This window comes from Schistocerca americana, unplaced genomic scaffold (genome assembly GCF_021461395.2).
Source record: "Schistocerca americana isolate TAMUIC-IGC-003095 unplaced genomic scaffold, iqSchAmer2.1 HiC_scaffold_383, whole genome shotgun sequence".
Classification (NCBI taxonomy): domain Eukaryota; kingdom Metazoa; phylum Arthropoda; class Insecta; order Orthoptera; family Acrididae; genus Schistocerca; species Schistocerca americana.
Window position 1 is genome coordinate 37,501 of NW_025726108.1, and position 5,000 is coordinate 42,500.

At 51.9% G+C, this 5,000-nt stretch overlaps 1 non-coding gene across 1 annotated transcript in view; it reads right to left on the reverse strand.

The window, feature by feature from the left end:
- Positions 1 to 51, reverse strand: part of LOC124581957 — a 1,910-nt gene extending 1,859 nt beyond the window's left edge. Inside the window, exon 1 of the ribosomal RNA XR_006973594.1 lies at positions 1 to 51. This exon is cut by the window's left edge and continues 1,859 nt beyond it. This is a non-coding gene — a ribosomal RNA (small subunit ribosomal RNA).
- Positions 52 to 5,000: the final 4,949 nt, after the last annotated feature.

Genomic DNA, 5,000 nt, shown 5'->3' on the forward strand with positions numbered 1-5,000 from the left:
TGGCTTAATCTTTGAGACAAGCATATGACTACTGGCAGGATCAACCAGGGAGCTGCGTCAACTAGAGCTGAGCAGCCGGCCGCCCGGGAGTGTGTCCCGGGGGCCCGCGCGAACACGCAAGCGTCCGCTCAATTATTCTGCAAACAGGAGGAGGCTGAGCTCCCCTGCACAATACACCTCGAAACCCTCTCAGGTCCCGGCGGCGCGCAGCGCCGTCCTAAGTACTTGGTCGGGTTCGAGAGAGGCGCAATCGCCCGGAGTTTGGCGAGTAGACGCTTTAGGTGCGACCACCCGTGCTCCCAACTGAGCTTGCCGCTGCCGACAGAGGCCCGGGAGCGTGCTGTCGTGGCATTGCCGGCGGGAGACAACACGCGCCACCTACGGTGGCCGGCAGCTCCAACGCCAGCGCCACAGAAGGACAAAAGCCCCACTTGGGTGCCGAAGCGAACTCTCCCAGCACAGCGCACGCGCCAACACGTCCGCACAGCTGCGATACAAACCACCTGCGAGAACCGCAGAGGCGACCGAGCAGCAGACGGCGTCGCGGCGCCGAGCGCCGGGCGGCGGCGCATCCTCAGCGCACACAGTCCTCAATCGGACCAGCACACTGCAGATGTCCACCGCGCTTCGCACCGGGCCCGCGAGGACCTACTTTGGCCGCACGGCGCCGCGTGCAGGGTGCGCCGGCGCGCAGCTGCGCCGCCTGCCGCCTCCGTCGGCCGGCGCGCCTGCCACTGGCCGCCCCCACCAGCCGGCTGTAGCGCGTGCGCCCACGCACCGCGCGGCCAGCACGCCGGGAGGCCCCCCCTCACCGGCCGGGGACGGTCCCACCCAGCCACCGCCGCGTATCGCTTCACACCCACATGCCATTCACGTTCGTGGGCATGGTGGGTATCGCTGAAACAACCGGTTGGTAGCTCAACCGATCGTCGCCATCACTGATTCACCTCTAGCGAGAACAACCGCACCACAACCGTTTACCAGTTGTTCATTTGCGTAACGTCACCAGCAAACGTAGACGTCCATCGCCATTTGCAAATTCAACGATTGTTGCATGCCTGTGTCAGGTGTCACGACACACTATGTCTGCCCACATACACGCAACAACATGTGCACGCTTCGCGAACACGTGGAAGGTGGCCCCCGTACGTATGCGATGTCCATTGCGCGAACGACTGTCAACCGGCCTCTGTCGCATGTCGCAGATGTGGAACGCAGTGCACCATGCTATCACGGTGTGTGAGAAGAGACGACTACGTCTGACAACACGCGCCACTACATCAACAGACGGCTCATGCTGATCGCCATCCACGGCATACCATACTGCAATCCAGCTCTTATAGGGAGACGACACGTAGCTGAGTGCACAATATTTGGACCGTATGGTTCGCCGTTGTTGGCGCAGTCGTGGTACGGTCACACATGTACCACGATGTATCATTCAGTACATGAGGACCAATGTGCAGTACAGTGTGTGATTTGGACGTACAACATCAGCGGACAGTTGACACACGCCGTACCACAACGTAGGCTGTGCTTCGCCATGCAAATGCCAATGAACAACTGCGAAGGGCATTGAGCATGTACGTCCTGCTGCCATCCGCATTACAGTGTATAGCTGCAAGGTGTTTAACATGAAGCGATACTCTGGGGACCAGGCAGTGCGAGTAGCAAACTATATTGCGGGGGTTGCAGTTAGGCAACACCACACTAATTTAACGCGTCGTATGACAATTACAGAGCAGGTTAAGGCCCAACGTGTGTTGGGTTAAGGCCCAACGTGTGTTGGGTTAAGGCCCAACGTGTGTTGGGTTAAGGCCCAACGTGTGTTGGGTTAAGGCCCAACGTGTGTTGGGTTAAGGCCCAACGTGTGTTGGGTTAAGGCCCAACGTGTGTTGGGTTAAGGCCCAACGTGTGTTGGGTTAAGGCCCAACGTGTGTTGGGTTAAGGCCCAACGTGTGTTGGGTTAAGGCCCAACGTGTGTTGGGTTAAGGCCCAACGTGTGTTGGGTTAAGGCCCAACGTGTGTTGGGTTAAGGCCCAACGTGTGTTGGGTTAAGGCCCAACGTGTGTTGGGTTAAGGCCCAACGTGTGTTGGGTTAAGGCCCAACGTGTGTTGGGTTAAGGCCCAACGTGTGTTGGGTTAAGGCCCAACGTGTGTTGGGTTAAGGCCCAACGTGTGTTGGGTTAAGGCCCAACGTGTGTTGGGTTAAGGCGCAACGTGTGTTGGGTTAAGGCGCAACGTGGGTTACGTTAAGGCGCAACGTGGGTTACGTTAAGGCGCAACGTGGGTTACGTTAAGGCGCAACGTGGGTTACGTTAAGGCGCAACGTGGGTTACGTTAAGGCGCAACGTGGGTTACGTTAAGGCGCAACGTGGGTTACGTTAAGGCCCAATATAGGTTAGGTTAAGGCCCAATATAGGTTAGGTTAAGGCCCAATATAGGTTAGGTTAAGGCCCAATATAGGTTAGGTTAAGGCCCAATATAGGTTAGGTTAAGGTACAATATAGGTTAGGTTAAGGTACAATATAGGTTAGGTTAAGGTACAATATAGGTTAGGTTAAGGTACAATATGGGTTAGGTTAAGGTACAATATGGGTTAGGTTAAGGCGCAATATGGGTTAGGTTAAGGCGCAATATGGGTTAGGTTAAGGCGCAATATGGGTTAGGTTAAGGCGCAATATGGGTTAGGTTAAGGCGCAATATGGGTTAGGTTAAGGCGCAATATGGGTTAGGTTAAGGCGCAATATGGGTTAGGTTAAGGCGCAATATGGGTTAGGTTAAGGTACAATATAGGTTAGGTTAAGGTACAATATAGGTTAGGTTAAGGTACAATATAGGTTAGGTTAAGGTACAATATGGGTTAGGTTAAGGTACAATATAGGTTAGGTTAAGGCACAATATGGGTTAGGTTAAGGCGCAATATGGGTTAGGGTAAGGCGCAATATGGGTTAGGTTAAGGCGCAATATGGGTTAGGTTAAGGCGCAACGTGGGTTACGTTAAGGCGCAACGTGGGTTACGTTAAGGCGCAACGTGGGTTACGTTAAGGCGCAACGTGGGTTACGTTAAGGCGCAACGTGGGTTACGTTAAGGCGCAACGTGGGTTACGTTAAGGCCCAATATAGGTTAGGTTAAGGCCCAATATAGGTTAGGTTAAGGCCCAATATAGGTTAGGTTAAGGCCCAATATAGGTTAGGTTAAGGCCCAATATAGGTTAGGTTAAGGTACAATATAGGTTAGGTTAAGGTACAATATAGGTTAGGTTAAGGTACAATATGGGTTAGGTTAAGGCGCAATATGGGTTAGGTTAAGGCGCAATATGGGTTAGGTTAAGGCGCAACGTGGGTTAGGTTAAGGCGCAACGTGGGTTACGTTAAGGCGCAACGTGGGTTACGTTAAGGCGCAATGTGGGTTACGTTAAGGCGCAACGTGGGTTACGTTAAGGCCCAATATAGGTTAGGTTAAGGCCCAATATAGGTTAGGTTAAGGCCCAATATAGGTTAGGTTAAGGCCCAATATAGGTTAGGTTAAGGTACAATATGGGTTAGGTTAAGGTACAATATGGGTTAGGTTAAGGTACAATATAGGTTAGGTTAAGGCGCAACGTGGGTTACGTTAAGGCCCAATATAGGTTAGGTTAAGGCCCAATATAGGTTAGGTTAAGGCCCAATATAGGTTAGGTTAAGGCCCAATATAGGTTAGGTTAAGGCCCAATATAGGTTAGGTTAAGGTACAATATAGGTTAGGTTAAGGTACAATATAGGTTAGGTTAAGGTACAATATGGGTTAGGTTAAGGTACAATATGGGTTAGGTTAAGGTACAATATAGGTTAGGTTAAGGCACAATATGGGTTAGGTTAAGGCGCAATATGGGTTAGGTTAAGGCGCAATATGGGTTAGGTTAAGGCGCAATATGGGTTAGGTTAAGGCACAATACGGGTTAGGTTAAGGCACAATACGGGTTAGGTTAAGGCACAATACGGGTTAGGTTAAGGCACACATTGTTGTAAGGAAAGGTGTTTTCGGGGGGGGGGGGGGGGCTGGTTTGTTGATTGTGATTATCGTAAGTAAATGACTGCGGCATCATCTGATTTGCCACGTCAGGGTGCACCTTTGGCTCATAACAGGCGGCGCTCTGATTCCATGCTTGTGGCAGACCTGTGTCTTTCATTCGTGCCATTGTTTGTGTGGTGTGACAGGAGGCAGTATTGTGATGTTGGGTGCACCCCTGTGTAGGACATGTGTGGGTGTTGGTGGCTTAGCTGAGCAATGGTGGTTGTCGGAAGGGTGGGATATTCTGTTTTCCGAGTGGACCTCCCGGTCTGGTTATGATAGTGTGGATTGTCTAATGTGGCAGAGAGGATGCACTGGGTGTTGTTCCATGCTGGTGCTTAGATATTGTCTGTGTGCCTGTTACAGGCAGAGAGTAGTGCGTGATAAGAGTGTCTGGCTGACGTGTGATTGTGAGCAGAGTCTTTCAGCATGTATACGGACAGTTGTATACATTATCTGTATTCTGATGGCTCTATCTATTACTAATCAGCGCCGTGTATACGTTTAATCCGGTTCCAGTCGAAACTATTGTATCTCTGTACATTAGTGACACGGCGAGCCCGCTATGTAGTTACTCGTCTCGGCAGCTTCCACCGGTGTATGGCAAATGATTATAAGGAATCAGTCTAGTCGTCAATACCGATAGTGTGACGTCACATGTCTGGGGTGGGGGACGCTGCGCCCTTCCGGTGGGTCATGGCCTAGGAAGACTCTTCCCACGCAGGGGGGCTTGGACTGTCATTGACTCTTCCGAGTAATATACTTGCCGTACGTTTTTGCGACTGCGAGTGCAACGCTCACCGGTACCGACATGGATGGAGCGCCTCCTAGCTGCCGCTGAGCATCTGCATTCGTACAGAGAGCAACGCGCTCGCGTCTGTAGCTCGTACGTGGTACAGCTCGCAGCTCATGTATAGGGACAGCGGGAATGTCGCATATTGGACAT